The sequence below is a fragment of the Bombus pyrosoma genome, linkage group LG7, assembly GCF_014825855.1.
Source record: "Bombus pyrosoma isolate SC7728 linkage group LG7, ASM1482585v1, whole genome shotgun sequence".
NCBI classification, from domain to species: Eukaryota; Metazoa; Arthropoda; class Insecta; order Hymenoptera; family Apidae; genus Bombus; species Bombus pyrosoma.
In genome coordinates this window covers 5836072-5849470 of record NC_057776.1, presented here as the reverse complement: position 1 = coordinate 5849470, position 13399 = coordinate 5836072, and the positions used below count along the sequence as shown (strand labels likewise).

General features: G+C 36.6%; 1 protein-coding gene across 4 annotated transcripts in view; it reads right to left on the bottom strand.

Annotated features, from left to right (window-relative positions):
• Positions 1-13399, bottom strand: part of LOC122569667 (V-type proton ATPase 116 kDa subunit a1) — a 52772-nt gene that overhangs the window by 19865 nt on the left and 19508 nt on the right. For 2 of the 4 annotated variants that reach the window (XM_043731057.1, XM_043731060.1), the window contains exon 1: positions 8330-8619. The exons of the other annotated variants lie outside the window; for them this stretch is intronic. The gene's annotated coding sequence lies outside the window, so the exon portion shown is untranslated. Of the gene's footprint in view, positions 1-8329; positions 8620-13399 lie in introns of those variants that run through there. 4 annotated transcript variants of the gene reach the window in all.

Genomic DNA, 13399 nt, shown 5'->3' with positions numbered 1-13399 from the left:
TCGCAAAATTTCAAAGAGTTTCAGATACGTCCGTATTCTAGACTCACAATATTATTTAAACCAAGTATAATTATGTGAGTTAAGATAAACTAAGCAGGTATAGAATTCTAACCTGCAGGTTTACAAAACAGTAATGACAAGTTTATTATCTTGATTATTATGTAGCTATTCTATGGAATTTAGCAACGAAACGTGATCTTATCGGCGAATGATAAAAACAATGGTATATACGTAATACTTACAAATTCGGTTTACGAGATAATTTGTATATGTTATAGATGATTAGTTGAACGATTAAGGAGAAACGATCGATCCGATAAATATACGTACACTGAGTTTTCGAGATCTCGAGCGTAATATTGGTTTTATTTTAATAACAAAAAGTAATAAATACGGATTCTTCGATGGAACGTTTATCTGAAAGGTGCATGTATTTTTAAATTATCATTAAATTACAGTATAAGTATATGTATGTATGTATGTATGTATATATCAACATAGTATATTCGACGCAGATATGCAACATCCTCAAACATTTAAATACATTAGATATTACTTTCCCAGACATTCACCCAACTCTATCGAGTAACGATAATTTAGGAAACTGTAAGATTAAACAACGAATTTGAATTAGATTCGAATAGATTGGTAAGATAATAACGATAGGTATATTTTCCATATATTCTACACATACTTGAAACATTTAAACGTAATCTGAACACGCTCAAGTATCTGAGAATGCAAAGCACAAATTAAGGTCGTTTCGATCACAGTTGAAGTAATATCATTATCGAAATTTTACGAGTTACGCGTTATAAATTATTAACCAGTTAGCTGTGGCGATCTCCTTGAAAACTTTGAAAGGTATGTACCTAAAATGTGTCGCAAAAAGTAAACGATGACGAGTATACTCGTCAAACACAGAGTAGTACATGTGGCCGTTGATGAATGATAAATGAAATGACCGTTTTATTTTTGAATTTTATTACTGCAGTTTACTGCAATTACTGAATTGCAATTTAGACAGCAAATTGTAACTACCTTTTACGCACGACGAGTATACTCGTCAGAAATAGCTACCTGATTAAGAATCGCTCGTTATTGCGTTTGAAACTTTAGAGTCTACAATTCAGCATCGTAATGATAATCTCGTCAATTTGATAGAACAAAATTAATTCTCCTCCTGTACGTACGCGTACCTCTTCACATTCTTTGATCAACATTTTCATTCGTATTACTATTATTATATTGATTATTATTTCATTATATCTTGTTATTTAGCTGCGCGCATGTCACAGATTAGGATAGATTAGATTAGATGCTTCTACAATACAGATTCAGATTTTGTCTTGATTTCTTTGAGTGTCTCATTTATCCTACCTTAGATATTTTAGATAAGATTTATCGACTCTCTGTAGCTTTTTATTTTTTTTGTCAAACTGTCTCCATCGTAAACGTGTTTTTTTCAAAATGAACTAATACGTGCGAAAAAGAATGGAAAAGGCTGTGGTGGAACTGAGAAGCATGGCTAAGGAAGGATCGAGTTTCAAGCGGTTAAGACTTAGCACGATGATACGTATAATACGCGTTAGAAATAGTCCCGCTGAATATGAAAGTTTATTAATACAGTGTAGTGGACAATTGATCGCGTTTAATTAAATACCTTTGTCGCAAAGATCGGTCGAGTAGAAAGAAAGTTTTTTTATCTGGAAACTGGTTTAACTCGCAGTTCGATACGACTGATATTCTACGAAATCTACACACGTACGTACGTTTACACTAAATGTTGCTTCTATATAGATTTTCAGATTTATCTCAAATTTTCTCAATGTAATCATGATCGTCGTTGGTCTCGCGTTACAGCGCTCGCTGAAATCTCAATATGTTTCATACGAATCACATATACGACATTTTCACAAGCCACGCTGTACACTTGATCGCGATCTTGCAGGTATATTAAATTTTGATCGATTAATCGTCTCCTCGACACATCAAACTAATAACGTCGCGTTCCGTATAAAAACAACAGATGTCCTAATAATTATGAACGACTCTAATACATATGTATAGTAGGTATATATATATGTATGCGTATAATACGTATACTATACAGGGTACTCTGCTGGGTGTCGTTCGAATTGAGGATCACTGCGCGCCCCGCTGCCATTTTTCTTTTGTGTAAGGAGGTTTGCTCGCGTGCAGGGGTATTTTAGCCGAACTTTAATCGTCGATAACTAAAAAACAACACCGAAAACGCGATTTTTTCATTCTTGATTTTCGTCTTATTTCGACTTCAAGAATGATCCCTTAAATTTCCTGACACCCGCAGCTGAACACCCTGTACAGATACGAACATAATCCACTTCATTAGAAGATAAAAATGCCTTTCGACAAACTGATACGTACAAGTTATTAAGTCGAACGATAGCGATACGTAGCTTCATGGAATAGGAAATTTCGTCACACGTACACACACACGTACACGTACACGTATGCACAGGCTGGCAATTCTTCACCGGTTCGTTCTCATATGGAGGAACCGAGATACCGAGATACCGAAATAGAAGTTAACACAAAGATAAGTAGAACGTTTCTTAAGTACATACAAATGTACTGCATCCGTATGCACATATTTTAGCCTTAAATTATAAAGTCTACACCTTGATAGCGCAATTCCTTTTATCACTCCTCTCGGTCGAACAAAAACATCTGTGAAAATAGTTCGAAACTCGGAGAATTGCAACGTTTCCAAGTAACGTAGTTTTCGAGTTACGTATGTACATATGATACTTTTGTATATACAAAAATTTCACATTGCTTCGCCTCCTTGCAGCTAAATTTTTCAAGCTGATTGCAAATTGGCTCAGTAGTAATATTACTCCGGCGATATAGTAACATAAGTTTATCGATGTCGATATAAACAATGCTGACAGACAGAACGACTGAATTAACCAGTTAACTGCGTTTGACGAGTATACACGACGAGGAAGAAATTTTCTTCGCTGTTTGACGAGTATACTCGTCGTCGCTTGTATTTATTTACGTACTCTAATGACCTAATAAACCCATGAGAGTTAATATTACTGTTAACTACCAACCAACTTAACTAATAATAATAATAATAATAATAATAATAATAATAATAATAATAATAATAATAATAATAATAATAAATAAGGTATAGGATAGAGTTATTCAAAATGTAAAGCTTTGTCACATATCTGAAAATCATCGAAATCGCAATATAAAATACTACGACTACTTGTAAATTGTCAAACGATTCACCTAACGCGCCCAAAGTAATTGGTAACTAGGAATCGCATCAGGCATAAACAAAAGTGGCAGAAACTGTACTACCGACATTCTTGATATTTCCTATTTAATAATATTTGTTATTTGCATTTGTTACGCTCTCTTCCGAATATCTGGCGAAATTTCTGTGAACGTTGACACGTTCTCACATAGTTTTGTATTTAAGCGAGACTGGTGAAATTGGAAAATGTATAAATAAATGTATGCATGTGCACCATATGTAGGCAGAACAGCGTGTGGTATTAATCGACTGTGCGCGATAAAACGTATCTGCTACGTGCATATCCGAGCAATTGTTTCGAATATCTGGATCGTATCGGTATTTACTCGAGATAATAGGAAAAACAGTCGACTTTGGTTCTTTCTTTCGGGTTTTCGTAGCTTACAGCTGCTGCGATCTCGTGATAAAGCGAGGAAGAAAAAAGAAGACAACAATGATGGCAACAATTATGTAGAATAAAAAAAAGATAAACACCACCGACCATGCTCCACTTACAATTAGATAAGCACGCAATCAAGAACACACAGATGCTACAAAGTACGTGTACACCTCGAAAACTAAACGCTTGTAGGTAAACGGTCGTACGATAATATGTATGCCGTGTGCAAATCCGTAGTCTTCTATCGTTGAATAATCGTTCTGTTACATCTAATGGACAGATGTCTAACGATATCAAGTACTTGTTATGCTGTTAGGCGAAATAAGTTGAAAAAGAAATGGCACGTACACAGCTGACTTACTTATTTTAAATAATTATCACTTCAAAGTCTGGCTATCGTATAAGAATCGCGACCGAGTTTCCGCTATCTTCGGAAAATATTGATATGGAGTACAGGGATGGAATACAGGGATAAATTTTGTCGATTCTCATCGTTTCGCCTTGTGCACGTTGCGTAATCGTAAATCATCCGAGATATGAATTTACGCGAAAACAATGGAGTTTCTGAATCGATGAAATTTTTAATAGGATCTATCTCACCCGATAACGTCGATCGCATAAGTTGTTTAAAAACAACAGATGGAACGAAAGATAAGAACCGAGGGAGAAATAATAGAAGAAACAACGAGAGCGTTAGTGGTTAATTTCGTTAAACGAAATGCGGTATTTGATAGGGAAAATATTAAATCCTTGTTTACCGACGTACGATAAGGATAAGCTAGAGACGACGAAAGGCTCGCGAAAGGCAAATTCAGAAACAACGAAAAGTTAAAGGAGAGCCGTTTGATTTAAAGGGGAACCTACTTGTTCGTGTTCGTCGCGTTGACGGCTAATTGAAACTTTGGTAACGCGGCGAGCAACCATAAACTAATCGAGGGCGGAGTGTGCAAAGCGGGGCTTAAACGCGACCATTGCGTGCGAAAACGTGTTTGAGCGTCAGTTAGTCAATTAGCAATTAGCAAAACGAGCGTATGTTTCCTATAAACTGTGGGAAAGCAGCAGGGTTTGGATTCTTAAGCGTTGACGTTGCTAGTTATCTAAGAAACCAAAAATCCGTTAACAATTCCTGTTACATTCGATGGTCTCGTCGTCTCGTTTTCGTTAGTTAATTTCTGATTTCTACTCTCGTTTCTCCGCATAGACATAGATTACAGAAGAAATGGGCGAAGAACTTTTGAGAAGGGAACGTGTCACACTATCATAGAAAATGTTTACGTTCTCTTATGTGTATTATCATTTGATATGACATAAAGCGTATTATTGCATTTTGTATTGCATTTGTAATGTTATTGCATTTACATTAACCGTTCAGACACGGAACGGTTACGACACGGTTCCGCCTGCGCGATATTCGTCCCGACAAATATTCTCGTACAGTGAGAAAAAAGATGGAACCGTTCGTATAAAAAGCGAGGCGAGACGACGGTTCGTCGCTTCTACGGTAAAAATTGCCAAAATTATGTCAATAAACGTTGCTCGAAAAATTAATAATTTGAAGGTTAGGAAGAATTGTTTGTTTCCGTTGATACGGTTGAGGTTGCGATTACGGTTGCGGTTGCGGTTGCTGTTCCTTCGCTTGCTCTATCTACGTGTTTCACTGGTATTTTCTATCGAGACGAATAGTCCGTTGCTTTCACAGCGATATGTACGATTCCACCGAAGCGAAAGAGAACTTCTTTTTCGTCGTTTGCGTTCGTTTCACTTTCATCGCAACCCGGGAACCCTACGAAACCCCTTTTTCTTTCCTGTATAGCGGATGTAAAAATAAAAAATATAGATGAAACATACAGATGTCTATAAAAAGAGAATACGTACAATGTACACGTTCGTTGTACGGGAGAAGAAAACCTGACACGCTATGGATTGATATTTATACGTGAATCCCTCTAATCGTTTTTTTCCATGAGGAAAAGCGATTAATCTTCCTTTTTGATCAATTCAATGATACGCGCGAGCAAGATGTTTCCCGATCGAACGACACGATGAATCGATCGTCGCTGGTTTACGAACAAATACCCGAAACTCGATCTTGCGACACATAGCGCAAGCATCGACCGTAACGTAACGTAGCGAACCAATTAAACGAAAATTGAACGAACAACGTGGATTCGTGGAACACGCGCAATGATATTCTCATGGAGAACGAGATCCAATTTAGCGGAAACTATTACGCGGTGGGACAAGCGGAAAGAGGAAAACAGGCGTAGATTCCACACGCATCCTACCTGAGGCACTAATTAACCACTGCTAATCCAGACGATTCAGCTCGAAATATTCCATTACTAAAGACATGGCTGTATCGTTTGTTTAGTTCGAATTGCCACTCGCAATCTTACAGAATGTAAATGCTCCCTGTTTAGTCGACGTCACGAAGCAGAGAAAGAGGGGAATATTTGTGTTCGAGATCGGTTCAAAGTATAAGTACCTGCATATACGCACGAAGTTACTCGTGAAAGGACCGTGCGTCTTTATTCGTTAACACATTTCATGCCTCGTAAATCAGCCGCAAGTACCTACCAAAGGCAAAAATTGCGCCTGCGTACATACACGTATGTAGAAATTTTCAATAGTACCTAAAAGCATAGTTCGTACGTTGTTTCACGAGCCGCTATACGTTTTTCGATTCGTTTTTCGTGCCAGTGACAGATATATACATAAGTATCCAAACATCATGATCCATTTGTCATTTTCCATGACAATATACATGAATTTGACCAAGTTGAAGAAGGACTCCTACTGTACCTACGCATGCTAAAGCAAACGAATACTTTAGGATTTTTCATTTCTGTTCGATATATCTCAAACATATTTTTTGAACAGAATATCCATCACATTACATAATTTCTATGAGCGTATCCATAATTGTAGAATCGTGCAAGTCGGAAGAATTGTATCTAATTACATAACGAAGTTGCCAACATTACGGACAAAAGTTTTTATGGACCAGGTCAATTTTCATTGAACGACAATCGCTTCTTGTAACATCGATTTCACCCTGTTACGCGTATTCTCGTTTATGATACATACCCTCCTGTTATGGCATGACGAATTAGTAATTAGTGCAAGCAGCTGACATTTAGCATTTGTGTATCGCTGCTTGCATTAGCAATATTATCGCATGTCCAAGCACGTAATTTTTCCGCGCTTTCGAAACATCCTTCTTAAAGCTAATTTATAATTCGAGTATTTTCAAACTGCGTAAACTAATGGCAAATTAATGATTACACGCTGCACGTAGATAGTAGGTTTCTCCCACAGTCGATCGCCAATCTATAAAACCCATGTAGCCAACAAAAACACTATTTTCCATATTAATTGCTTTCTATCTCTCGAAACAACAGATCTTCCATTAACATCTCGAGTTGGTTTCTCATCCGGTTTAAAATAAATACTATGTCGAGTGATAAAATAGTTTTACGAGGTTTACGATTGAAAGCAACAGTTTTATTTTTGTATATCGCCTTTCGAAAAGCAATTTAAATATCGCGTTGCGATATTTTCGCTAGATATATTACACGTAACTGTGATGATAGTAAATTGTAGGGAATGAAATCATTGCAGATAAATTTTGTCCGTAGTTTTCCAATTAAAATACATCTTGTCTTGATAATAGTCAAGTGTGCGGATACTTTTGCACGACAGTGTACGTATAAAAGAAGATTATCGTATCGAGACTTGAGAGCAATTGCTTGCTATTCTTCCTTTGTCCGATCAAACAACTTCGACGTAACATTTTTACTCAATGTCAATCATCTTACGAAACCTCTGACTGTCGTATGAAAGTCACAAAGTGAAGAACATATGTACACAAGTGACAGCGATTTTTAAATTCGATATACTTGTCACGATCCATCGGAATAACTGTTACTCGTCTCAACACTATTCTTTCGTTCGATGATTTTCCCATTAAATATGTGTTTTCGTTGCTCCGCTGATCACTTAAAAAAAATATTATTGACGTTCGTTATGCAGACTAATAACATTTAACATCAAGTGAAAGTAACGTACCTGACAATTAATATTTGATCTTAGTTATCTATTGACAAAATGACAAAAAATATTTTTAAAAAGTTTACATCTCCAAAAACGTTCCCATTTTTCAACCGTTTCGTGCGAGAATACCAGTAGCTTTTAGGCGAGCAACGTAAAATAAAAGTCGGAAGACGAACATAAATGGACCTATCGCATTTTTTCTCTGTCGTCTTCGTACGATAAGGAATTTCTTTAAGCGTTACGATTAACCAGTTAGCTATTGCGACCTCCTCGAAAACTTTGAGAAATTTTCTATTTGTAAAATGTGGCGAGAAAAGTGAACGATGACGAGTATACTCGTCAAGCACAGAGCACGCGTAGTGTACGTTATAACACGGAATTAAGCTGTATTTTTTAATTTTATTACCGACAGGACTCGTCGCAACAGAATATGTTGCCGTTTCTTCATGACGAGTATACTCGTCAACAGCAGCCGACTGGTTTAAACGTTAACCAAATTGGCCGCGGTAAAAGTAAAACGTAACTCGAACAAAGGATGAAAGAAATGAAATACGAAGCTGGTTGCGACTATCGCGTTTACTCACCCGCCGAATGATGTGACGCAGGTATTCAAAAAAACGGATTCGACGAATACAGCGATGTATAACGTTTTCTACGAATGCAATGGATCGAAACAACCACACGACCGGAAAAAGATAAAACGCGAAAGGAAGGAACAGAAGAAGGAGAGAGAGAAAGAAATAGGGAGAGAGAGAGTGAGGGAGGAAGAGAGGAGAGAGTGAATTACATAACAAAAGAGCGATCCAACGATTTGACTTGATTCCACACAATACCGGACCGACTAGCGCGCACTCACCGACTCACTTTACTGAATCTAATTCAACACTCGACCCAATGTCCCACCTCCGTGTGTTTCGTATGTGGTGGGGTGGCACGATAAAGGAACAGACCTCGTGATGAGTCCGTTCATTGTACATAATCGTACACCGTAAAGATACATTTATTCAAATCAATTCGCCGTGTCAGGTACCACAGGCTCGTTCGTCGACGACGTCTGTTCCGATTCACCAGCGCCCTAAAATCGATCTCGAATTTCGAGATCGTTTTCGTGGTTACGAAAATAGTATGATAACGTTCGAATTATTTGCAAAAGGTAGCTATCGATCGGTTACGAGTCAAACGTTAATATATTAAAAATGTTAATACAGATATTATGACAATATTACGGATAATAAAAGACAGCCGAATGTTAAAAGTTTAGCGTATTACGTGGAAGCTTTCGTGTCTCAACTATAATAACAGTCTCATGTTACAAAGAATCACGTATAAAGTAAGTCTTGAAAAATGATAAATCGCAGGTTGTTAGGTACTAGCACGAATAACGTTATTCAAATATTGTAAAGAAGATTAGCTGAATTTTATTACTGTAAAGTGTAATATAGTATAGACCAGGAATTATACATGAAATTTAATAAAATTCAGTATTTGTGAAAAGATTTGCTCTATTATTCTACTCTAGATAAGGCGCGATTGAAACACAATCGTATCAGATTATTGTATCCGATAAAAGGATTAACATGATTATGAAATATTTAATAAATTCAGGTGATTCGCGGAACTTATCGGCGGAAGAGAAATGGCAAACGAAACGGTTTCGCTAGGAAACCGTGTGGCACTGCCCTTTTAAAAGAACGTTTCGTTTGACGATTATTTATCGCGATCGGATTGATAAAGATACGAATTTACATAAATAAAATACACGTAGCCTAATCCGTAGAGATGCAGGTCGGTATCTCGTGCAAGTTGGGATGATATCGTAACTCGTAACTACAACTGCAATCCACAAGTACAACTACACGATGAAACGGGGCACAATGAAATTACATTTGATCGGCGGAGAATCGTAAACGCAGGAAGAGATGCGCAATGCGCACGGATGTGAGGAAGATTACAGCAACTCGACGCAACGTAACGTACACATAGAATTTTAAAACATAATCTAAGTCACGAGGACGATCCATTCGTTGGCGACGAATCAACCCGATTTGGCCGTAACATTTCAACAAATATCACAGTGATTCGAATAAGAAGGCACGGAACAGGAAGAAGGAAGAAGTTCGTAATAAATTAGCGTTAAGTTGTTTGCCTATTGCGACCGTTCTCTGTTCTCTTAATTGCTAGACCTAAATAGAACCTACTTTTTCTTTTATTAATTTAATCTCTATTAATCGAAGAAGTCGAGTTTCCATTCGTCGCTACGATTTCCAATTTCTCTGATATAACAAATTCGATCTTTTATAACGATTATGCGCTTCACCAGTGATTTCTCCGATTTTCACTATTCCAACGCAGTCTTTTATTTTCTAGAAGCTTTAGTTTATCGGACAAGCGCGAGAAATTAATATGCTTTTTACCGCTTTGCTAGGAACGCGCCAAAGTTTTAATTCTTTCCTTCTTTTGCAAAAAAAGAAAAACAAAAGGCTCGAGTTAAACAGCGAAAATTGAGGTTAGGTTGAGGTTAGGTTGGCGTTAGGTAAATAACTGATAAATCCGCGATATTCTCTAAGGGATGAATGCTATTGATCTTGAGTGGTTCTATTAGTTTAACTTAATTTGTAGTAGTCTGCATAACAAATGTTATTAATATTCGTTAAACGATCAAACGGCTACCAAAGGCACATATTTAATGGCAAAATCAAATGAACACATCAAGTTCACACATGAAATTGCTCGATAACGTATCAAATTTCGAAATTCTTCTTCTACTATACGAAAGATTAAAAATGTGACTAATTATGCTTTCTACTTGTGGCCTTTGTTTATGATTCGATTAAAATCGATTTCACTGAATTTCCCTTTATTCGGCATTAATTCTATGATTTGAAAATTTCCATTCAACAGTGCCTTACGCTCGTTGAAATCACTGCAACAAGAAACTAATAGCTAGAGGATTTCTAGAAAAATTGCTATTTTTTATTCGTAATTGATCGTTTTTCCATTCTTTCTTTCAACTTGAATTCTGTCCGATCCTATGGACCAGCGCATTTGAAGACCTCGTTTCTACATGAAAAACATCAAGCCAAAGTTTAAACAGTAATCTCGTTGCAGCCCATTTTCTCATTCCTGGGTCGTATTTTAAGATAATTCCTCTGAACGTTGTCATGTAACAACTGCTTTAAAAATAATCGTAGAATGTTGGTAACGAACTGGATACGAATCTTCATTAATCTTCAGATATACCTACATATATACGTACAGATAAGATAACACCTGTTGACAAATCGTCAAAAATTTATTAATTTCGAGTGAATGTTTTCGAAAAGCAAGGAAATTCGACGAATGGTAAAAGAAGCGCGCAATTAAATCGTGCGATTAAAGTTGAATAAAATTGCCATTTCGCAATTTGCTGCTTTCTTATTTGTCGAGACAATGGTACGTCTACTGCCACGAGATAAGAAATATGATAACGAATATCTTCTTTTAGATATATTGCACACACTTTAAATCAATGTTTCCTTGTCCAGTGATCGTTTAATAAGTGTATCAAGTGATTGAATGATCCTTGCACTGGAAAATCTAGTAAAGGACATTTCTTAAGTAAACGTAATTTCACACTAAGGCTTATCAACGGAATTCCATTCGTTTTTATCTTTCACTCGAGAAACTTTCAAGTACGCACGTTGTGCTTATTTTTACAACAACGAATAAGCGTGAATATAAAAATCGCGAGATTTCCCCTTACAATAAGTTAAGCTTAATATATGCTGGTAGATGTATGTGTCGATAGTATCGCAGATGTTTGATATGTAAGTATTAAGTATACAGTAATTTAGTTAAATTACTATTATATACTTTGCATACTTATATATTTTATACTACATATTACTATACTTTGTTTAAATGTACAATAGTTCAATATATGTCAGTAGACATATATTAGTTAAAATACTATTATATACTTTGTATACTTGTATATTTTATACTACATATTATTATACTTTGTTTAAATGTACAATAGTTCAATATATGTCAATAGACATATATTAGTTAAAATACTATTATATACTTTGTATACTTGTATACTTTATACTACATATTATTATACTTTGTTTAAATGTACAATAGCTTAATATATGACAGTAGACGTATGTATCGATAGTATCGTAGATGTTTAATATGTAAGTATTAAGTATACAATAATTTTCATTTCGCTGTAAAGGAAATTCATCGATACAGGTGAGAGTATTATCGAATTGAATCTTATTCGTTGACAGATTTCTTCTTTTTGTTTATTTTAATTAGATAACGTCGCATCAACCGTTTGTATGGTTTATTAGCAACCAAGGGCTAAAGTTGGCAGTTTGCCGTACAGTTTGGTTTTACACTTTGACAGCGTAGTAGGTTTTGGGTCGGATCATTGTCCTTTAAATTGTCTTTCAAGGTGAGTCTCATACCTTCTATTTTATTTTTGTCTATTCAAGATGCATCTTCTGCGATCAACGATGATGATGCGTGTTTCACTGCCACGGTCAGATGAACTTTGCACAGTTCGCAAATTGGCGCTTTTTCTTCGTTGAGGAGATATTGCCGAGTGAATTTCGTGCGAGTTATTACGATTTTCGATCTCGTCTTGCTGGAATACAAGCAATGATCTTCTTTGAAAACGTTCTCGTTTTTTATTATTGTTTGTCGTGGTTTGGACGAGGATTGTCATCAATTTTATTCCAATTGCCTCCTATTATCTCTGTTTTCAGTTAAGAAGCGTATAGTTTCTGGGGACAGGCTGTTGCTGCAGTGGTCGGCAGTTGGTGAATCGCGGTGGCTGTTGTTACTTTGACCGCTTTGTCCGCTTTGCCGTTCTCAGCGATGCCAGATATGGCAGGATCGATCCAGACCACTGTAATCGAGTTGTTTCTTTGAATTGATTTGGCGTAGGATATTTGACACTTTTGCACTATGGACTCATTTTTCCACTGGTTCTCAATCGATGTCGTGACATTTCTACAGTCACGGGAAATAACGAAATTTTTGTTTTGGCCGGTAGTGATCGTATCAGTGACTTCAACGTGTTTTCATGTTTTAACGCGTTAAGTTGGCAAAAAAAGGATAGATTCTTTTTGACGGAGTCCGCTCTTTTCGACTGTTGATCGCTGACGACCGCATATCCAGAATCGTTTAATGACTGACTTGCAGCTGTTTCTTCTAGTTGTTCAAAGTATGTAAAACTGCTGGGTTGGCTTTCTTTCTGTGACTGTGTTTGAGTAACGCGGTATTGATTTCAATTTTCGGAATAGACCACGGATGGATACTGCGAATTTATCTCCTCGTTGTCGATTAGGTTTCCATATCGAATTTATTCAGTTGCTTATGCTGCGAAATAATGACTGAGTTCTTTTCTTTCGCGCTGTACAAGTTTGCAATTGTTCCGTTTGAAGATGTTGTGGAACAAGGGGTTTTGCAGGATGGAGACGGTTCTGATCTGCTCTGATCTCAGGCTAATTTGATAGTTACGTATTTTCTTTCGATCTATAGCGATAGTTCTGATGTCTTCGCTAAGAATGCCATTGATTGGACTGAAACGGAAGACACCTACTGTTATTCTCAGTCTATTGTGTACAGAGCCAAATGTTTGCCGCTATTGTTTCAAGTATATC